Genomic DNA, 24,342 nt, shown 5'->3' on the forward strand with positions numbered 1-24,342 from the left:
AAAAAATCATGTAAAACACTATTATTGCACACAGAGTGAGTCTATGCAATTTATTATGTGACTTGTTAAGCAAATGTTTACTCCTGAACTTATGTAGGCTTGCCATAACAAAGAGGTTGAATACTTATTGACTCAAGACATTTCAGCTTTTCATTTGTAATTAATTTGTAAAAATTTAGAAAAACATAATTCCACTTTGACATGATGGGGTATTGTGTGTTTAAGCAATTTTAAATTCAGGCTGTAACAAAACAAAATGTGGAAAAAGTCAAGGGTTGTGAATACAGTGCCTTCGGAAAGTATTTTGTTACGTTACAGCCTTCTAAAATGGATTAAATTGATTATTTTATTTTATACATTTGCAAAAATGTCTAAAAACCTGTCATCGCTTTGTGATTATGGGGTATTGTGTGTAGATTGCTGAGAAAAAAATAATATTTTAGAAATTTTAGAAAAAGGCTGTAACGTAACAAAATGGGGAAAAAGTCAAGGGGTCTGAATACTTTCCGAAGTCACTGTCCTTTCTGAAGGCACTGTAGCAGCGGAAGTTGTGCAGCAATATTTGATGCAGAAACTCAACTGTCAAGACCCACGAAAAAGAGAAAAGTGGTGATAACATTCTTCATCTAATGTTGCATGTCAGAAATACTTTGAATTACTGTATGGAGGGACATTGTATTATTATTATTAGTGTAAAATAAAAACAGTGCTCGTTATAACCATAGTAAAATCAGGGATATGAGTCATTTTCTAAGCTCAACTTGCCCATAGCAATTGTTAATTTGCTCGGGCATGCATGATATACTGACCGTACAACGGCGTACATGAGTCAACCCAAAATGAACACCTGTTCGACAATGCACTGTTATCTCTAATTGATCGATTATAACAGCTCAAACAGGGAAACATTGAGAGACCAACAGACTCTAAAGACAAGGTAGCTTGTTGTAGAGTAATTGGACATCCTGGGCCAGTGCTGCTGTGGCTATCCCAGCCTGCCTAGTATGGTTTAGACTAGAGCACTGGAGTAAGACGGTGACAAGTCTCCTGGGGAGTTGTGTGAGTCAGCCCACTGACTGTAATTGACAGTACTGTAATTGACCGTACACACACACACACACACACACTAGGTAGCCTAGTGTAAATGGGGAGATGTGAGGAGATAGGATAGGTTGGATGAGGCAGGTAAGGAAGGGAGGAGTGGGGAGAGGAGAGTAATGGAAAGGAATGTAACAGGCTATGGGAATGAAGGGTTATAAAGGGCAATAAATGATATTGTGAGGAAGAGTGGGTGCTCAAAGTGAAAAATGCTCCCCCAGATCGATTTAGAAATGGTTAGCTAATTATCTAATGCTCCAATAGGCAAATTTCAACAAATATTTTTGGCCATAAGCCTTTATTTTCTGCAGAATCACACACTATGTAAACAATCGTATAGCCTACTGCTCCAAGAGAGGGCAAAGAGGGGAGGGCTATCAGATGATCATAGCGAATGTAGATTATGTAAATCAGCCAGTTAGCTAACTAGCTATGCTGTTGAAACTTTTCTAACTAGTCCTTACCTGTGATTGGAGTTTGCTCTGCTGCTGACATGTGCCTCTTATGCCTACTAACAAATAGTTGAATTGAAGCCTTCCCTGTTCCTGACCGTAAGACGACACATGCAACTCAAAAGGGAGCCACTTCTACACTACCATTCGGTGCCGGTAGCTTCTGCCTGCAGGAGGAGTGCAGTGCTGCAGGAGGAGTGCAGTGCATGCTCACTTGGGGGCAGAGGAGCAGGGGAGGGGTAATTTTCCAAGATTAAAAACATCTACATTTATTTGATGGCCAATTCATTTAAATAAGAAGACAGAAAATAGACTAAAAGTGAAATAATTAAAAAATGCCACCAATCTAAAAGGGTACTTTTCTCATAGGGGGCAGAAGGCCAGGTGCTAAGGTAACCCCTAGACCTCTATCTGTGCACATGCCAGGTGTGGAGGTACCAAGAGGGTTAGAGGAGAAGATAACAAGATAGTAAGAAAATATAGAGTGAAAGACATATTCAGTACATTTCATAACATTACCTGGCCTAGTGACATCAAATTGACAATTAACCTGCATGTAGATGTGATAGATGTTTCATACAGTACAATGTGCATCATGGCTTGTTCTTGTTCTTATGGCATCTCTCTTTGTTGTTGCCTACCTTATGGAGCACCCACGCCTCCTCTGCAACATAACAGCGCCCTGGTAGGGACAGGCAAGCATCTGATTCAGACAGACACATTAGCCCAAGGGGGCCTCTCACACAGCAGACTGTATCATCCTGATGCTGCGCCACACTGAAGATTCATCCGCAGTGGGTTTGAAGAACACATAAACCACATGGGATGACCATTACCAGTTCGGGTGACAACATTTAAAATAATCAGCAGGTTGATTTTGTGGGACAGTGTAGCCCCCCACACAGACAAAAATCCCCCTCATGGTGTTGTGCAAAAAATGTTGGCGCCAGAGAGCAATATAAAAATCTAAATGATGTAAATGACATAATTCCTCAAAGTTTGTACTGACAGATGTAGCCTATTGAATATCATTATTGTCATGACTGTCCTGTGAGGATCCAAATAGGTCAGATCAGGTTTGCAATGAATACCTTCAACCAGACCCCTTCTCACCCGCAGAGGGAGAGAGGAGGGTCCTGGTGGGGGGTTGACACCTCACGCCCTGTTGTAAATCACAGAGAGAAGATTCAGGTCTCCCTCTGCAAAACCACTAGAGGAATGTGCCTTTGTTTCCACAGACTTTTCCCGCCAAAACTCTAACACATTCTAAAGCGAATACTGGAACAATATTTCTAACATAGAACATGGGGAAGGGTCAGAGGCGATCTATTGGACACTAAGGTCATTCTGTTTGTTATTTTGTGATGTCATTAAAATGTTTATAAAGGAAATACTGTAACTTGGAAAGTATACTCACTACATGTACGAAGTTTCCATCCGATGAGTTGTGCATGAAATATGAAAAAGTATGAAAGTATTTATGTTAAGATAGGGATGTGACTTAAGAAGCCATTAGAGATCATTATTTTCCATAAACTTTGCACAGTAAGTAGTCACGCCCCAAAGTGAGGTCAGAGAGCGTGTCAGCCTGACGGAACCGCCCCTTTCGACCAGGATTGGTAAAGAATTTAACATTCACACAAGAAAGACGCCTAGCTGCAGCTACGCGTTTAAAGTGGTTTGAACTCTGAATTGCAACACGAGGTGGAGAAGAAAACTCCCCTCCAGGATAATCACTGGTACGGCTGATTAGCTGTCATAAGTACAGTATCCTCGAAAGTGAATTTAAGTGGGACCATTCTACTACTCTATTCAAACCATCCTACAACGCTACTCTCATCACCCCACTAGGGAACCATCGACGCGGCTGGCTAGCCTATCTTCAAAGAAGCATCTTCCAGAACGAGTGGAAGGGAAATCCATTCTGTAGTTCTGTTCAGGACTACATGACAAGTTACGGGAAATCGGACAACTACAGAGGAGAACAACAGTAGAAGACTTGTTGTAACTGTTTGGACAATCAGAGCCTTACGAGCGAGCCGCGAGAAGACCCAACCAACTCCCTTTCCAGAGCGGCCCGGTTCCGAGAGTGAGCTACACGGCGGCACCTCACGTAAATACATTCATGATTTCTTACTCCATGCGGTTCGTGAGCAAAGTATAGGAGAACTATAAGTGAGAGTAGTTTCTAAATGTACCAACGTTAAGTGTCTCTGTCCCTGTCTCTCTCCCTCTCCCTCTCCCTCTTTTGTAACAAGCAGTCATGTTGTTGTCAGTCCGCTAGGGACTTGTTTTTAATGTATTACCCTTTAGTTAGCTAGTAAACAAATAATTAAACCAATTTGTGTAGTATTGAATTATAAGTAAGGCTCGGGTTTCTGCAGATGCAAGGAGGTAAAACAGTTAGGAAGGGAGACTTAAAACGGGATTGAGTGAAGTAGCAGCAAATATGTTGAATGAGCAACTAATGGGCATGAGAGACTCACAAGTTTGATGAAATTACCTTATATTTTTCAGTCTAATATGGCTATTTACAGTGGCTTGAGAAAGTATTCACCCCCCTTGGCATTTTTCCTATTTTGTTGCCTTACAACCTGGAATTAAAATGGATTTTTGGGGGGTTTGTATCATTTTATTTACACAACATGCCTACCACTATGAAGATGCAAAATATTTTTTATTGTGAAACAAACAAGAAATAAGACATAAAAACAGCAAACTTTAGCGTGCATAACCATTTGCGCCAGACATAGCGTTTTCCTTGATGGCCAAAAAGCTCAATTTTAGTCTCATCTGACCAGAGTACCTTCTTCCATTTGTTTGGGGAGTCTCCCACATGCCTTTTGGCGAACACCAAACTTGTTTGCTTATTTTTTTCTTGAAGCAATGGCTTTTTTCTGGCCACTTTTCCGTAAAGCCCAGCTCTGTGGAGGGTACGGCTTAAAGTTGTCCTATGGACAGATACTCCAATCTCTGCTGTGGAGCTTTGCAGCTCCTTCGGGGTTATCTTTGGTCTCTTTGTTGCCTCTCTGATTAATGCCCTCCTTGCCTGGTCCGTGAGTTTTGGTGGGTGGTGCACTCTTGGCAGGTTTGTTGTGGTGCCATATTATTTCCATTTTTTAATAATGGATTTAATGGTGCTCCGTGGGATGTTCAAAGTTTCAGATATTTTTTTATAACCCAACCCTGATCTGTACTTCTCCACAACTTTGTCCCTGACCTGTTTGGAGAGCTCCTTGGTCTTCATGGTGCCGCTTGCTTGGTGGTGCCCCTTGCTTAGTGATGTTGCAGACTCTGAGGCCTTTCAGAAGAGGTTTAAATATACTGAGATCATGTGACAGATCATGTGACACTTAGATTGCACACAGGTGGACTTTATTTAACTAATTATGTGACTTCTGAAGGTAATTGGCTGCACCATATCTTATTTAGGGGCTTCATAGCAAAGGGGGTGAATACATATGCACACACCACTTTTCCGTTATTTATTTTTGAGAATCTTTTGAAACAAGTTAATTTGGACTATTTTGTGTATGTCCATTACATGAAATCCAAATAAAAATCCATTTAAATTACAGGTTGTAATGCAACAAAATAGGAAAAACGCCAAGGGGGATGAATACTTTTGCAAGGAACTGTAATTTTGCCCGTCCCCCGACTCGCACGTAAATGCACACTCACACTCCACGCCTTCCTTGCCTGCACGTTGGTTAGTAGGCACGTTGGTTTGTAGAGTAGGCTGTCTACCATCGGTGTTCATCCTCTCGCGGTGTTGCTCTCGTAAAGAAGCAGTTGATGGAGCAGATGAGCCAGGATCTACCTCTTTTATTTCACAAGGAATGAATGTATCCACTGCTAACTAACCCACGAAAATCTAGTGCTCATCAAGTTCTTTCTACCACAAAGCACGCGTAAAGAAAGAAAATAACTGAAAAAGTGGACACAATTTTGACAGAGTAATTTCAGGTGAGTGAGCGCGCATTTGCAAATTGAACATGTTAAAATGTCAAATGTAACTACGATATCCCAAGTATTTTCTAAATGAAAAACGTAGACACATTTTTGGGGGGCATTTTGTTGGGTGTCACTACAATGTGAATGCCTTTCTTGATGGACATTCTTCACTGCATGTTGCAGGTTTTGAAAACTTTGTGCCGGTTGTATTCCCACTCGAAGGTTAACTTGAGTTACAATACAAGAATGGTGAATTTCAAAAAGCAATGTAACAATTTCATTTAATGTAAACACATGAACGTGAACTGTTTTCACATTGTTTTAGCTGAACAGTTCATATGCGTTTGCTCAAAATTGTCTTGAGACGTTTGAAAGGAGTAGTGAATAGAATAGAATTTGAAAAGAAAATACAGGAATCGGATGAAAACATATTTATTTTAATTAGACTATCGTTAGATTTGATTGCATATCAAACAACTAATTAATAACGACATGCAAGCCTAAATCCATCAATAATGTATGACTATTGGAAATTACACTGTTAAGATCATATTATGACCATGTGCACTTTTCCCTTTCCCAAATCAAAGTTTAAGGCATGGCAGCTACTGCTGCAACATCGCCCTCAGCTCTGCAGGTTATAACAGTCTCACGGTGTCCCTGTCACTTTATCATATCACATCTCATTCTTGATTCCACATGTAGACTTGGTGCTAATCAGGTTGCACCCCTCTCCACCTCCACTTGTGGTTCAGCTAATGTCATTTTTACCCTATCAAGTGATTTTACTGTCTAAAAGGAGTCAGATTGCATATGATATAGCGATACCTCACCGTTGGGTATCAGGCAGCACCCTTAGACCCAAAGAGCGCGTCCTCGCATGCTCGTGGGTGCCAAGCACACGCACGCTCGTGGATGCAACCCGCTGGGCAAAAACTGGTTGAATAAACATTGTTTCCACGTCATTTCAACAAAAAAATTATGTGATGACGTTGAATCAACGTGGGAAAATAATTGGATTTGCAAAAAGTCATCAACATAAGGGCATTTGTATTTTTGTGACCCACATTTTTATCCAAATCCAATGATATTGTGAACATTTTTGTTAATTTCACATTGAATTCACGTTAGTTGACAACTCAACCAAATGTAAATCAAAACTAGACATTGAACTGAGATCTGTGCCCAGTGGGAAGGTCTAATCAAGTCTGACACCAGTGTAATGAAACAGGCAGGGAGAGTGAGTTTATCCGCAGTGGTTTTCGAACCCACAACCTTCTGTCCCGTAACCCAGCGTGCCATCAACTGTGCTACAAAAACATGCTCGTGTGGCAGTCGATATCCGTGCTTCTAAACACAGGGTTGCTACAATATATATGCCATAATAATTGTTCTGGTAAGTGATCTGAGTCTAAGCCTATCATGCGATCATGCCCCCTCTTTCTCATTGTGAAGTTGGGCATGGCATGCACTCTTTAGGGCTGATGATGGGTCCTGATGTGCCTGACAGGCTGTGAAAGCTAATGGCCTTGGCAGAGTTTATATGACGAGGAACTAATCTAAAGGTGAGTATGGGGAGATGGCAAACATGCAGTCACAGAGCAGGAACTTTATGACAGTGGTGGGTCAGTGGCTTGGATGGAGCCATTGCTTATCACTAACCCTGTTTAAGAGAGTTTCTGTTGTTAATATAGTTTTTAACAATAACCCTGTTAATAATAGTTTATATTGTTACGGCTGTATGGAAAGACGCACCTTGCAATGTAGGAGAATGGTATTTTCATCCACGTTTCCAGATCTGACCAAATTTTGCTGGCCTGTCAGAAGAATAGTACATTTGATTTGCATCGTCTGCCTCTCCTCAGAGAGCCTTGATCTTTAGTCCTTAATGACACAGATCATTTTCCTCAGCATTAGGAAATGCAAACTTGTAGTATATTTGAGGTATAAAAAGGCATCTAAAGTTTATAATTTCCACTTAAAAACTTCAGACTTGATTTGACCTAACGAAAGATGTGCTATTTAATTATAATCCACATAATAATTCACATTTCCTATTGCTGCAGGATTATTTCCCTGCTGTGAGAAACTGGCCCAATTTAAGATAGTACATCTGTAAGTGTTTTGTGATGAAGATAATGATTGAAAGACACTTCAATAAAGAGGCGGACACTGCCTTCTGTTCTGTCCCCCTGTACATGTAGCATGCGTTGTGTTGGTTTCCATGACGCCTGTGTAGTGGTCGCGTTGTGTTTTATTATGCATCCAGTCGAAATTATGTAACGATCAATTCTTAATTGAAGCCTGGAAAGATATATGTGTCAGACACGAAATGGGAGAGAGGCTGTTGTTTTTTCCTAATAAACATCCAATGTAAAGGCTATATCTCAGAACTACCAAAATCTCAAGTAGCAGTCTCTAGCAAACATAGGTGTGAATTACCGTTCTATGTAATGATGTTGAAACCCCACCCCCACAACTATCCTATTGAAAGCAGTGTATATGCATTCTGCTTTTTTGGCACAGGTCGTTAGGCACTCGACTCTGCACCGCACGGTCCACTGATCGACTCCCGCATCAGCTGTTCTCACTCTCTTTACATATGTCGGCTATATTTTCAACTAGGGTTGGGCGGTATTCAGATTTTCATACCTTCATACCGTTCCTTTACCATACCAGGGTATACGGTATTACCAGCAGTGCCTCTGTACAGACTCAATCAGAGAATATAGAGAGAAGCAATCATTTATTCCCTTTACTAAATGGCTTTAAGGGAAATTCACATCTCCCCAATGACACCCTTGCCAAGGTCAGTTAGAACAATATTCCCATGGGTGACAATTAATGGCATGGAAATCATAATGTAGCCTATTATTAAAGCATGTGTAGGGGTGAAGGCCCTTGGCTGCGCAACATGGCAACAGCCATTCGTGTTTTAATATTGAGTTTAATGAGATTTGTTACATTGGATTAAGTCATGTGCCATCAACATATGCCTGAAGTCACTTACTGTCACCATACTGTAACGTCTGTAATAACAGCTTCTTCTGGGAAGCGTCTTCTGGGTAATTAGTGGTGTGTGTGTGTGTGTGTGTGTGTGTGTGTGTGTAATATTTACTTATAAAATATAATTAGAGTAACACATTCAAATGTCCGTACATTACTTTACTTGAGGGAAAACAAGGGATCAGCTTAAGGTAATTGGAGTGGAAATAATATGTTATAGAAGTCCCATTCACACAGTGGAGAGACCAGAGAGCACTGCAATACCATTTTGAGGAAAGAGGTCCTTAGCCAATCAAAGAACACAAAAGTAAAGCACTTTTTACCGGCAATAAAATGTGAGTAAATACTGATGTCAAAGAAAATCTTCACACTCACACCCTACTGAAAGGGTTGCAGAGATCTGAGTCTAGAAGACCAAATCTATACTGAACAAAAATAAAAACGCAACATGTAAAGTGTTTCATGAGCTGAAATAAAAGATCCCAGAAATTTTCCAGATGCACAAAAAGCTTATTTCTCTCAAATGTTGAGCACAAATTTGTTTGCATCCCTGTTAGTGAGCATTTCTCATTTGCCAAGATAACCCCTCCACCTGACAGGTGTAAAATATAAAGAAGCTGATTAAACAGCATGATCATTACACAGGTGCACCTTGTGCTGGGGACAATATTTAATAAAAGGCCACTCTAAAATGTGCAGTTTTGTCACACAACACAATGCCACAGATGTCTCCAGTTTTGATGGAGTGTGCAATTGGCATGCTGACTGCAGGAATGTCCACCAGAGCTGTTGCCAGTGAATTGAATGTTCATTTCTCTACCATAAGCCGCCTCCGTTGTTTTAGATAATTTGGCAGTAAGTCCAACCGGCCTCACAACCGCAGACCATGTGTAACTACGCCAGCCCAGGACCTCCACAGCTTCTTCACTTGCAGGATCGTCTGAGACCAGCCACCCGGACAGCTGATGAAACTGTGGGTTTGCACAATCGAAGAATTTCTGCCCAAACTGTCAGAAACCGTCTCAGGGAAGCTCATCTGCGTGTTCGTTCATCCTCACCAGGGTCTTGACCTGACTGCAGTTTGGCGTCGTAACCGACTTCAGTGGGCAAATGCTCACCTTAGATGGCCACTGGCACGCTGGAGAAGTGTGCTCTTCATGGATGAGTCCCGGTTTCAACTGTACCGGGCAGATGGCAGACAGCATGTATGGTGTCGTGTGTGCGGGCGGTTTGCTGATGTCAACGTTGTGAACAGAGTGCCCCATGGTGGCAGTTGGGTTATGGTATGGGCAGGCATAAGCTATGGACAACAAAAACAATTGCATTTTATCAATGGCAATTTCAATGCTCAGCGATACTGTGACAAGATCCTTAGGCCCATTGTTGTGCCATTCATCCGCCGCCATCACCTCATGTTTCAGCATGATAGTGCACGGCCCTATGTTACAAGGATCTGTACACAACTCCTGGAAGCTAAAAATGGCCCAGTTCTTCCATGGCCTGCATACGCACCAGACATGTCAGCCATTGATAATGTTTGGGAGGCTCTGGATCGACGTGGACGACAGCGTGTTCCAGTTCCCGCCAATATCCAGCAACTTCGCACAGCCATTGAAGGGGAGTGGGACAACATTCCACAAGCCACAATTTAACAGCCTGACCAACTCTATGCGAAGGAGATGTGTCACGCTACATGAGGCAAATGGTTGTCACACCAGATACTGACAGGTTTTCTGATCCATGCCCCTACCTTTCTTTTAAGGTCTCTGTGACCAACATATGCATATCTCTATTCCCAGTCATGTGAAATTCACAGATTAGGGCCTAATTTATTTATTTCAATTGACTGTAACTCAGTAAAATCTTTGAAATTGTTGCATGTTGCGTTTTATATTTTTGTTCAGTGTACAAAAGCTAAAGTTTAAGGAGAACTTCAAATTATGGCAATTTATATTTCATTCCTGCTTAAACATGCTGTAATTTGCTAGATACAGTGCATTCGGAAAGTATTCAGACCCCTTGACTATTTCCACATTTTGTGACGTTACAGCCTTATTCTAAAATTGATTACATCGTTTTTTCCCCTCATCAATCTACACAAAATACCCCATAATGACAAAGCAAAAATATTAAAATGAAATGTCACATTTACATAAGTATTCAGACCCTTTACTCAGTACTTTGTTGAAGCACCTTTGGCAGCGGTTACGGCCTCGAGTCTTGGGTATGACGCTACAAGTTTGGCACACCTGTATTTGGGGAGTTTCTCTCATTCTTCTCTGCAGATCCTCTCAAGCTCTGTCAGGTTGGATGGGGAGCGTCGCTGCACAGCCATTTTCAGGTCTCTCCAGAGATGTTAGATCGGGTTCAAGTCTGGGCTCTGGCTGGGCCAATCAAGGACATTCAAAGACTTGTCCCGAAACCACTCCTGCGTTGTCTTGGCTGTGTGCTTAGGGTCGTTGTCCTGTTGGAAGGTGAACCTTCGCTCCAGTCTGAGGTCCTGAGCACTCTGGAGCAGGTTTTCATCAAGGATCTCTTTGTACTTTTCTCCGTTCATCTTTCCCTCGATCTTGACTAGTCTACCAGTCCCTGCCGCTGTGTGTTGATTGATGAGGATTTAAAAAAACAATCCATTGTAGAATAAGGCTGTAATGTAACAAAATGTGAAAAAAGGGATGGGGTCTGAAAACTTTCTGAATGCACTGCTTCAACCAGTCATTGATTGTCATTGGATTGGACTACAGAGAGATGTGAAAGACAACAGACCCCTATCAGTTTGCCTTCCATAGAACCTAGTCTGATAAATTTAAACCACAATAACTATTTAGTGTCTTGGTTGTATGTATTTTACAGTTAAGTGTTTACATTAATATAAATAACAGTGAACAAGGAGAAAAAAAATTACGTCATGCTTCATGTACTTGCAGATAAAAATCAATTTTAAATTGGGTTGTACCTGATGGGTAGTCACTATTCAGTATATTTAAAGGTACTAAAATCATTCCATGAAGGACCTCCTATTTTGATCTTTTGATGCGAGACCAAAAAATGGTTTGTATTGCATCCAAAAACCCAGTGAGGTGTGCATGACGAAACTAGCCAGACACTAAATTTAGCTCTGTTCCTGTACAACACAGTGTGGATGGCAATGCGTCCACCCCGTGATGCTGCTGGTTGCGTTCTAAAGGCACAACACTGTACCCCTGACGCTTATGTAGGACTTAGTAACCACGGCAACAAACAACATCAGATCAGAATGGTCGGATCAGGTGGTGAAGCGTGAAGAAGAAGAGGGGGGGAGATTTCCGGCTTAAAACATAACCATCCTGTCAACAGCAGGTCAAACAGGAGCTTCACACACCTGCTGGATGCAGAGATCTCTCACTGTTCTCTTCTCATCAGTGATTTCATGCCGTTTTAGGATTTCCTTGCTGTTGTGTTATGGAATGATCAAACATGTTTGGTTTTCTGTTCTATGTAGGTGTTTTATACTAACTCTAGTGTGAATTGAGGTTGATTTAATCAAAGTCCACCAAGCAGGGGGAAATACACAGCGAAGGTCATAGCGTTCTGAAAGGCAACGTCTGTTTCCTAGCTTGGTGTTGTGCATGACCATCTGTTCCCTGTCACCAGTGCTTCACAAGCATTAACCTTTGAAGGTCCCAGGCTCATGCCAGGGATCAGGGGCCAGGGACATGTCTGTGGCTGGTGGGACCTGCGTCAGACCTGGGAGAACTATTTACATTTTAATCATTTATGCAGAGCGACTTACATGAGCAATTAGGGTTAAGTGCCTTGCTCAAGGGCACATCAACAGATATTTCACCTAGTTGGCTTGGTGATTCAAACCAATGACCTTTGGGTTACTGGCCCAACGCTCTTAACCGCTAGGCTACCTGGTTATTGTATGATACTTACAGTAGTGTTATGAGACCGCGTATTACACTGAACAAAAATATAAATGCAACTATTTCAAAGATTTGTAAGGAAATCAGTCAATTGAAATAAATTAATTAGGCCCTAATCTATGGATTTCACATGACTGGGAATACAGATATGCATCTGTTGGTCACAGAGACCTTAAAAGAAAGGTAGGGGCGTGGATCAGAAAACCAGTCAGTATCTGGTGTGACCTCCATTTGCCTAATACAGCGCGACACATCTCCTTCACATAGAGTTGATCATGCTGTTGATTGTGGCCTGTGGAATGTTGTCCCACTCCTCTTCAATGGCTGTGCGAAGTTGCTGGATATTGGCGGGAACTGGAACACGGTCGTACACGTTGATCCAAAACATACTCAATGGGTGATATGTCTGGTGAGTATGCAGGCCATGGAAGAACTGGGCCATTTTCAGCTTCCAGGAATTGTGTACAGATCCTTGCGACATGGGGCCGTGCATGATCATGCTGAAACATGAAGCGATGGCTGTGGATGAATGGCACGACAATGGGCCTCAGGATCTTGTTACAGTATCGCTGAGCATTGAAATTGCCATTGATAAAATGCAATTATTTTTGTTGTCCATAGCTTATGCCTGCCCATACCATAACCCCACCGCCACCATGGGGCACTCTGTTCACAACAGCAAACCGCTCGCCCACACGATGCCATCTGCCCGGTACAGTTGAAACCGGGATTCATCCGTGAAGAGCATACTTCTCCAGCATTCCAGTGGCCATTCAAGGTGAGCGTTTGCCCGCTGAAGTCTGTCAACAGCTCTGGTGGACATTCCTGCAGTCAGCATGCCAACTGCACGCTCCCTCAAATCTTGAGACATCTGTGGCATTGTGTTGTGCGACAAAACTGCACATTTTAGTGGCCTTTTATTGTCCCCAGCACAAGGTGCACCTGTGTAATGATCATGCTGTTTAATCGGATTCTTAAAATGCCACGCCTGTCAGTTGGATGGATTATCTTGGCAAAGGAGAAATGCTCACTAACAGGGACGTAAACACATTTGTGAAAAAAACATGAGAGAAATACGCTTTTTGTGTGTATTGAAAATGTCGGATATATTTTATTTCAGCTCGTGAAACATGGGACCAACAATTTACATGTTGCATTTATATTTTTGTTCAGTGTATGAAATGAGCTATGGAGACAACCAGTCAAAGAGTGACACTGACAGTACATCACCCAATTGTACCATTCATGAAGCCTTATTACTCCATCACTAGATATCTGCAGTGAAACAGTTGAAGTCTCTGTAGCTCCCAAGCAATAACTTTCAGATAAAGACTGTCTTTTAAAAAGCAGTTTACTTCCATTAGTGGAAGAAAAAAATCTGCCTTCGCTCAATTTGAAATTATTTCAATAGCAAAAGAATGCAAGCATTCTGAATCAGCAACAGTGAAGCGATTCCCCGTCCTGAAAAGGAGAGGAATCTTTTATCATATTTAAATGATTGACTCTATTGAAAAAGCTGGACGTTTTCTACTGAGGGGTAATAAGTGGCGTTTTAGTATCTTCAGCAAGTTAGGTGAGGACACAGTCTACTTTTGCTTCCACAACTTTTCTAAAGGGGACAGTATGTGTCTCTGTAAACGGAATATGCACTGACAGTTTTCCTTGTCACTTTGTTTCTCCTGAGAGAAAATGTCACAGCCAACAGACTGACTATTATCCTAGACCTAATCTTTACTATTCTGTCAATGTCCATCCATTTTCAATTCATTTGAATGCTTTGTCTCCTAACATAGATACTGAGAGAGTTTTTATTGTTTACATGACCCATTCAAGAAATGAATGACCTGAATGGACTACAATTTCTAAAGTGAATTAATTCCCGACAATGACCATACAATTGAAACAGGAGGGTAATACACTAAATGGGGAGAGACAGGAAATGGTTTTGGATGTTGGGAGCATTGGCCTTGTGGCATTGAATGCTGAATACTTAGCTACAGTATGTAATGAATGACATTTCATTCCCTTCCAATGATTAAAATACAAACAAGAAGAAATGTAGAAATTGACCTTGTTTCATTTTAGGTGAGCATTTATTCCAGTGCAAATGATTTGCAGTGTTTCCTCTTTCTGGTCATCCAGCTATCTTTTAATAATAATAATTTGGTGGGTGCTTATTTGTCCTATTTCACACATGTACAAGTTTATACGCATGTGTGAATTGGAAATGTGTTTTTTGCAATTCCAAACTCCCCCTGAGACACCCTCAGAGTGTGGGGTCACAGCCAGTACTAATCACAAAGACGGAGAAATAATTTGAATTGGAGCAAGGAGATTGCATATAACCTCATGCTAAAACAACCAATGGACTACTACTATGCAATATGTCTATAGCATGTCATGTTGATGACATATCTCAATATACACTGAGTATACCAAACATTAGTTAACTTGACTCTATCCCTTCATTACACTGATTTGAAGTGGATTTAACAAATGACATCAATAAGGGATCATAGCTTTCACCTGGATTCACCTGATCATGGAAAGAGCTTAATGTTTTGTATACTCAGTGTATATTTAGCATTTGTTTATGCTATAGTTTTGTGATTGTTGCATCCTGAATTATAGTCCTAAATAGACTTTGTTCCATACTGTTGATATTGCTATAAGGCAGAGTCTTTGACAAAGAACAATATGTAACTTGTTTGTCTCAGCGATGTTATGACAATACTTTTTTTTGCATATTCATGATTCAGAGTTAGCAAAGAGGCTCAGGCAAAACAGTATACTGAATGTTTATGCATTATGCTAAGCATTATCTCTGTTAGCTATATCAAACCCACCGATTGATGCTGTGTCTCGCAATCATTTTGTTTGCTGAAACTGAATTTAATTGTTGCTTTGCTTAGAAAACAAAATAATATAATAAAAAGTGAACCAGACATGAAATCAATTTCAAAAGTGACCCCTGAGCCAACACTTCACTATTAGAACAAGAACCGCATAGCGAAACTATAATGGGATTTTAGAACTAAGTGTCACAAGGGGGCATGTCATTATGAAGCAGTTATATAAGCAGGCCATGGAAGATTTGGTTATTTGGTGTGCGTGTGTGAGAAAATAGTAGATGCTGTAATACACAGATACAGCCAGTAGGGACCATTCCCTCAGGATCCAGGCTAGGGAAGGGGGCTGAGCAGGAGAAGAGTGGCAGACTGTACTTTGGACTTCAAACCACTCACAAATCACCAGTTAGTGATGCTGAGCTCTGCAGCTTTCAGGCGTAAGATAAAGGAGGTGCATACTGTAGTTAGTAGATACACACACATGCACAGACCGAACATTATGAATAACACAAGTATTGTGCATTATGACACATTATCATGTGAGCATGTGGCTTGAGAAAGTATTCACCCCCTTGGCATTTTTCCTATTTTGTTGCCTTACAACCTGGAATTTAAATGGATTTTTGGGGGGGTTTGTATCATTTGATTTACACAACATGCCTACCACTTTGAAGATGCAAAATATTTTTTATTGTGAAACAAACAAGAAATAAGACAAAACAACAGAGAACTTGAGCGTGCATAACTATACCCCCCCCAAGTCAATACTTTGTAGAGCCACATTTTGCAGCAATTACAGCTGCAAGTCTCTTGGGGTATGTCTCTATAAGCTTGGCACATCTAGCCACTGGGATCTTTGCCCATTCTTCAAGGCAAAACTGCTCCAGCTCATTAAGTTGGATGAGTTCCGCTGGTGTACAGCAATCTTTAAGTCATACCACAGATTCTCAATTGGATTGAGGTCTGGGTTTTGACTAGGCCATTCCAAGACATTTAAATGTTTCCCCTTAAACCACTCAAGTGTTGCTTTAGCAGTATGCTTAGGGTCATTATCCTGCTGGAAGGTGAACCTCCATCCCAGTCTCAAATCTCTGGAAGACTAAAACAGGTTTCCCTCAAGAATTTCCCTGTATTTAGCGCCATCCATCATTCCTTCAATTCTAACCAGTTTCCCAGTCCCTGCCGATGGAAAAACATCCCCACATCATGATGCTACCACCACCATGCTTCACTGTGGCGATGGTGTTCTCGGGGTGATGAGAGGTGTTGGGTTTGCGCCAGACATAGCGTTTTCCTTGATGGCCAAAAAGCTCAATTTTAGTCTCATCTGACCAGAGTACCTTCTTCCATTTGTTTGGGGAGTCTCCCACATGCCTTTTGGCGAACACCAAACGTGTTTGCTTATTTGTTTCTTGAAGCAATGGCTTTTTTTCTGGCCACTCTTCCGTAAAGCCTAGCTCTGTGTAGTGTACGGCTTAAAGTGGTCCTATGGACAGATACTCCAATCTTGGCTGTGGAGCTTTGCAGCTCCTTCAGGGTTATCTTTGGTCTCTTTGTTGCCTCTCTGATTAATGCCCTCCTTGCCTGGTCTGTGAGTTTTGGTGGGCGGCCCTCTCTTGGCAGGTTTGTTGTGGTGCCATATTCTTTCCATTTTTTAAATAATTGATTTAATGGTGCTCCGTGGGATGTTCAAAGTTTCAGATATTTTTTTATAACCCAACCCTGATCTGTACTTCTCCACAACTTTGTCCCTGACCTGTTTGGAGAGCTCTTTGGTCTTCATGGTGCCGCTTGCTTGGTGGTGCCCCTTGCTTAGTGGTGTTGTAGACTCTGGGGCCTTTCAGAACAGGTGTGTATATATACTGAGATCATGTGACAGATCATGTGACATTTAGATTGCACACAGGTGGACTTTATTTAACTAATTATGTGACTTCTGAAGGTAATTGGTTGCACCAGATCTTATTTAGGGGCTTCATAGCAAAGGGGGTGAATACATATGCACGCACCACTTTTCCGTTATACAATTTTTAGAATGTTTTGAAACAAGTTATTTTTTTCATTTCACTTCACCAATTTGCACTATTTTGTGTATGTCCATTACATGTAATCCAAATAAAAATCCATTTAAATTACAGGTTGTAATGCAACAAAATAGGAAAAATGCCAAGGGGGATGAATACTTTTGCAAGGCACTGTATTTGGCTATGCTCTTACACCTGCCTGTCTTTTACCTGGATTTAAAGGAGACTGAAGGAGGGGATCCAGATAGTGTATTGTGAACATGAAATATCTCTTTCCCCCTATGATAAATATTTCCTATAGTGTCCTATATAGTGCTGAGGACGCAGTACTAAAATATTCATTAGATAACACACAGATATTCGCCCACTGGGAGGGGAGCGATTTTAAAACAATGAAAATCCCATTTAGGAGAAGGGGACAAGTGTAAAGGATACCTGTGGCCTGCCCTATCGGCTCCAACCCCCCTAATGTTACCACTTATCCAGGCCCTCCTGGTTGACCTGTTTCCTGGCCATGTATTGTTCCCTGTGATGATGAGCTGCTGATGGTGTGAAAGTGGGGTTTAGTGGTAATTAGCTAGGAGTTCAAAACTCATTATGGAAGAACAGCAGGTGTCGTACTGGCCTCATCATTCATACTATAGAGTTGCTTCGTCCCGCAACGAGCCATTGTTTACAGATCGCTCGTTGCGGAAGGTTCCTTAGCCTGGCGTCCTTTATCAACCAAACCTAAACTATTAGGTTTCACCAAAATATAGTTTCTTGTCAATATCCAATATCTCTAGGAACAATAATTTACGATTCGTCTGATTTAATCTGTCCTTCACTATCATATAAGCGTTTGAAACACGTTTTTATCCAGGGTCTCCCATTTTCCGCCTGTAGAAGTGGTAGATTACTCTCGCGTGACTGCGTGGTCTAAAATAGACTACAATGGCAGCCCACAGGCGGAAAATGGTAGACCCTGGATAAAAACGTATTTTATACGCTTATTTGATAGCGAAGGACAGATTAAACCTGACAAATCTTAAGTATTGTTCCTAGAGATATTGAATATGTCTCTGTGGACGGGAAACTTTATTTTGGTGAAACCGAATAGTTTAGGATTGGTTGATCAAGGACGCCGGGCTACAGAATATTCTGCAATGAGCCATTTATAAAAATGGCTCGTTGTGGGACAAAGCAAACTATAGAGCAACCAGAAACACATTTGCAGATGCTTAATTTAGTGTATGTTAGAGTATGTATGGAAGGGGTAAAGGGTAAAAACAAAAATTAATGTATTCACACACAAGCAGCTTATGAAAATGTGCTGGCAAACCTGCTGGCACTGCTCTTTCATTATCTCTGTTATACAACCACCTAGAATATGGAATGTAAATGCAATGTGCTGCAAGCTGACAGAGGATTACAGGCACAAACGTACCCCTGCATGTGTTGCTGCGAAGCTGCCAAAGGATTGCCACAAAATAAGAAGTTCATGAAGCTAATACCTCTAAGACAAACATTTGGGGAGTGATGTGGTCGATATAAGGTAATCGATAACCTATGGAGTAAGGTTTTCACAGACTTGACCCACTTAAAGATCTATAATGTTCTCCATTACAAAACTGACTATCAAATGTACAGCTAAAATCTAGATGGACATGACATCATCATATATCATCATCATCATCATCCCCGTTGTTTTCGACTTCTAAACGCTTTTGTTGTCGATTTTACAGTAGGCTACATTTACAGGTGGCTACATTTACAGGTGGCTACATTTACAGGTGGCTACATTTACAGGTGGCTACATTTACCAGAGGTACTGTAGAAGCAGTGAAGAAGACTTCTGTCATGGAGTGTCTTTAGTCTTCTGTCGTGGAATGGGTTTGTGACTCTTGTGGAGTGGGTCCGGATCACCATACCCAATGGACTAGTACCACTCTCTTTATGAATGGACAATAGATATACAGTAATACAGTATCAAACATAAATTATAATAGTGAAGTTGCAGGAGATATGACAACACAGAACACATGGCCCATGTATGTTTACCAGTTGCAGTAGTAGAGTTGCATGAGGTGATTTACAGTATATCCGCTTCACTGTGCTGTTCAGCCAACGAGTCAGGCAGTGTGTATCTCTGGAGCCCTGATCCTGGAGTTCTATAGTAATGAGTCCCACTGTGGCCCACACTACACTCATCCTCCTCTTCTCCTCTGTGTCTTCATCCCAGGGACTCGTTCTCTCCTTCCCGTGCAGATGATTGATTCACGACCTGAAACAGAACTATGCGCACTTCTCTATCGCTGCACAGGGTTCGCTATCTCCCCCTCCTGGCTGATTACTATCAGTCTACCAGTCGGTTGGAGCTGTTGCCTGCTCCGCTCCGAACCAACGCAGACAGGGCTGCTGCTAGTGTTGAAGCACCATAGGCACAGGGAATTTAATTACTGCTTTGAAAGCTCTTGTGATGAACAGCAACAAAAAAACAAAACTGCTCTGCCAGAGTGTAGACTGTGTAGATAGCTAATGGCTCTGGCTTTTTGTGAGTTTATTAGAAAGAAGAAAAAAAATCTGGATGCAATCATTCTGGCTCTGAAATGATACTTCAGTCTGCTCTCCTGGCCCAGAGTGCTATTCTGGGAGATGGGCTCCTCTGGAAAATGGAGTGTGTTCTTTATGTGGTCTAGTCCGGGGATAGGCAACTACACTGAACAAAAATATAAACGCAACATGCAACAATTTCAAAGATTTTACTGAGTTACAGTTCATATAAGGAAATCAGTCAATTTAAATAAATGCATTAGGCCCTAAGCTATGGATTTCACATGACTGGGAATACAGATATGCATATATTGGACACAGATACCTTAAAAAAGAAAAAACTTAGGGGCGTGGATCAGAAAACCAGTCCGTATCTGGTGTGACCACCATTTGCCTCATGCAGCGCGACACATCTCCTTCGCATAGAGTTGATCAGGCTGTTGATTCTGGAATGTTGTCCCACTCCTCTTCAATGGTTGTGCGAAGTTGCTGTATATTGGCGGAAACTGGAACACGCTGTCGTACACGTCGATCCAGAGCATCCCAAACATATTCAATGGGTGATATGTCTGGTGAGTATGCAGGCCATGGAAGAACTGGGCCATTTTCAGCTTCCAGGAATTGTGTACAGATCCTAGCTCATGCCTGCCCATACCATAACCCCACCGCCACCATGGGGCACTCTGTTCACAACGTTGACATCAGCAAACCGCACACCCACACGACGACATACACGTGGGCTGCGGTTGTGAGGCCGGTTGGGCGTACTGCCAAATTCTCTAAAACGACGTTGGAGGCGGCTTATGGTAGAGAAATTAACATTCAATTCTCTAGCAACAGCTCTGGTGGAAATTCCTGTAGTCAGCATGCCAATTGCGGCATTAAATTGAGTGACAAAACTGCACATTTCCGAGTGGCCTTTTATTGTCCCCAGCACATTACCTGTGTAATGATCATGCTGTTTAATCAGCTTCTTGATAGTCAATCCACCTGAAAGGTGTGGCTTATCTTGGCAAAGGAGAAATGCTGACTAACAGGGATGTAAACCAATTTTAGAGAAATACGCTTTTTTGTGCGTATGGAACATTTCTGAAACATGGGACTAGAACTTTACAGGTTGCGTACTTTTTTTTGTTCAGTGTAGTTTCAGCCGTGGGATGATTTTTGTCAGACCGGATGGTCGGGGGGCCGGATCATATTGTAAGTATAATCATTTGCAAATGACCACAATTGAGCCAAAACAGAGAAAATAACATAATAATTTCAGACCTTGATTACATTGAGACCAGATATGTAGTGGTAAAAAAAAAAGTGGGTAAACTATCAACTCCAGTGGGCGATTGGGGTAAGACAAACAACCACCGATATAAACCAACACATATTACATGTTTAGAACTGTATTGTTTATTGCACAGATTCTCTTTTTTAATGTAGGTGTTGCTTTACTCAACTGTCCAAATGCTTGGATAGCCTTGCTGTCTGCTTGCTTCCTCTCTTTCTCTCTCTGTCTCCTCCTGCATTGCAGCCTGCCTCAGCCTCACCACTGACTGCCTCATCACTGTCTGTCTCACTACACTCTGTAAAGCTATTTTAAAAATTGATTTTTATATGCATGAGAATAATATTAAATTGTCTTGATATTTAAATTGTCTTTATATTTCACAAAATTGTAGGTCCCACAGGCTGTCCCAACACAATGATATAAAAGTGAATTCTAACTGTAAAAGGCCCTTAGTTGACTCTAAAATGTTGTATTCTATACCAATTTGAAGAGAAACAAGTTATTAATGCATTTGATAAGATTACAGATTCTCTCAGGGGACCCCATTTCAAATGCAGGCGACCCCACATTGGTCCCCGACCTGAAGTTTGGGAACCACTGTACTACTAAACTTTCTCTCTGCTTGCTTAATCTCGGTGTCTCCTTTGCCTCCTGCATTGCAACCTGCCTCACCACTGTCTGTCTCACTACTCTCTGTAAAGCAAAGTTATTTTGTTATGAGAATTTATAATAGCCTATCTTTTGTTAAGATTATAGCTAGCTTAATTTCAGTAAACTGCTCCTGCTGAGGTCAGGCTTTTTTTAACGTTAGCTTCTAACTTCATCCATATAGCCACTTAGCTAGCTGTAATGTTAGCTAGCTAGCTAGTTATCTAACAGTAGCCAGAGCCCTTGGCTTGAGCTAACTAGCTAGCTAGCTAGCTGGCCACCTGACTGAACTATCAGCGACTATTTACCAGTTGTACACTCATTCTCAGAGAGTCCGTTTTTTTTAGGGGGTGTCTGTTGACTTGACAGGAGTCGAGGGACGTTAAATTTTTTTATTTATGTCCAGCTTCTCGCAAACCCATTGTCTGCGGCGTCTGTACTTGCCACCGTTGGTGTGGGCTGAGGTAGTATGTTTCACGTCTTAGCCTGTGCCGTGGGCGGAGTTTGCCATTGGACAGAGTGGTGAATGAATGCGCTGCTAACAAGGCAAATCCGCGGGGAGCAGGCAAACATAACGAGCATAGCTGAATCATGAAACCACTTGTTCACAGAGAGGCAGTCGCGATTAGAACTCAGATCAAGAATATTAGCGTTCTGAGGTTTGATCAACGCTGGGAACGCAATAATAAAACGATAAATGATAATTAACTAAATAAAAAGGGGAGTAAAAGCTATTTCACAAATAGAAAGGTGTGTAAACTGCGTTTACGTGCGTTTACCCTCCACTACACCCCTGATTTGAGGTACAATCTCATGTCTCTCTTTTTATTTGTGCGAATACTTGGGAACGTATTTCCTAAATTTGAATAATTTTTAGCTTAATTCCTAGTGATTCTAGTATTTTTTGCAAAAAACTTTGGGGGGCCCAAAATAATCACTCGCAGCCTGGTTTTGGCCTGCGGGCCGCCTGTTGCTGACCCCTGGTCTAGTCAGTGGAAAAGCAGGCTTTTGCTCAGCCGAGAGAAGTTAATGTTCTAATAAAGCACTTTCTTAAGTTACTTGTTTTATCTCAAATGGTTTTATCTTCCATTAAACCATTAAGAAAGAGAGTTATTCCCTCAGGCCCCATGGTTCAGAGCTTTAGAGCCAGTTTAACATTTGCCTAATGCGCATTAAATCTCTAGCCTGGTCCCAGATTTGTTTGTGCTTTTGCCTATTCCATTGTCATTGTCAAGCCATGACAATTCCATAAGGAGTTGGCAAGAGAGCAGAAACAGACTGGCACCCAGGCTATTAAATCTCTGCAGCATGTTCAAAAACATATTTTTGACTGCTAACAATAGGTCACAAACACCGGAGATGTCCTCACCTTTCTGATTTGAACCGTAATCAATAGACTCCTCTGCCTGTCTGTTGTCAATTCATAACTTTACCTGCTTCCCAGCCGTGAGTGAAGGAAGGTTCACACTGAGCATAGCAGATGCCTCATACATCATGAATGATCGGTCTGAGTGTTGTCAGAAGAAAATGAGTGTACTGTTGTGTATACCCAACGAGATTTTTTCTCAATTCAATTTCTCACCTAGAGCTTTGCATTGCGGTTGCTTCCTAAACAATAGCTACAGTGAGGGAAACAAGTATTTGATCCCCTGCTGATTTTGTACGTTTGCCCACTGACAAAGAAATGATCAGTCTATAATTTTAATGGTAGGTTTATTTGAACAGTGAGAGACAGAATAACAACAACAAAATCCAGAAAAATGCATGTCAAAAATCTTATAAATTGATTTGCATTTTAATGAGGGAAATAAGTATTTGACCCCCTCTCAATCAGAAAGATTTCTGGCTCCCAGGTGTCTTTTATACAGGTAATGAGCTGAGATTAGGAGCACACTCTTAAAGGGAGTGCTCCTAATCTCAGCTTGTTACCTGTATAAAAGACACCTGTCCACAGAAGCAATCAATCAATCAGATTCCAAACTCTCCACCATGGCCAAGACCAAAGAGCTCTCCAAGGACGTCAGGGACAAGATTGTAGACCTACACAAGGCTGGAATGGGCTACAAGACCATCGGCAAGCAGCTTGGTGAGAAGGTGACAACAGTTGGTGCGATTATTCGCAAATGGAAGAAACACAAAAGACCTGTCAATCTCCTTCGGCCTGGGGCTCCATGCAAGATCTCACCTCGTGGAGTTGCAATGATCATGAGAACGGTGAGGAATCAGCCCAGAACTACACAGGAGGATCTTGTCAATGATCTCAAGGCAGCTGGGACCATAGTCACCAAGAAAACAATTGGTAACACACTACGCCGTGAAGGACTGAAATCCTGCAGCGCCCGCAAGGTCCCCCTGCTCAAGAAAGCACATATACAGGGCCATCTGAAGTTTGGCAATGAACATCTGAATGATTCAGAGGAGAACTGGGTGAAAGTGTTGTGGTCAGACGAGACCAAAATCGAGCTCTTTGGCATCAACTCAATTCGCCATGTTTGGAGGAGGAGGAATGCTGCCTATGACCCCAGGGGATGTTTTTCTGCTAAGGGGACAGGACAACTTCACCGCATCAAAGGGACGATGGACGGGGCC

At 41.7% G+C, this 24,342-nt stretch overlaps 1 protein-coding gene across 2 annotated transcripts in view; it reads left to right on the forward strand.

Annotated features, from left to right (window-relative positions):
- Positions 1 to 5,245: 5,245 nt before the first annotated feature.
- LOC121574879 (caM kinase-like vesicle-associated protein) overlaps positions 5,246 to 24,342 on the forward strand; it is a 31,429-nt gene continuing 12,332 nt past the window's right edge. For both annotated transcript variants that reach the window (XM_045223235.1, XM_045223236.1), the window contains exon 1: positions 5,246 to 5,516. The gene's annotated coding sequence lies outside the window, so the exon portion shown is untranslated. The remainder of the gene's footprint in view (positions 5,517 to 24,342) is intronic.

Source organism: Coregonus clupeaformis, chromosome 10 (genome assembly GCF_020615455.1).
Source record: "Coregonus clupeaformis isolate EN_2021a chromosome 10, ASM2061545v1, whole genome shotgun sequence".
Taxonomy (NCBI): Eukaryota; Metazoa; Chordata; class Actinopteri; order Salmoniformes; family Salmonidae; genus Coregonus; species Coregonus clupeaformis.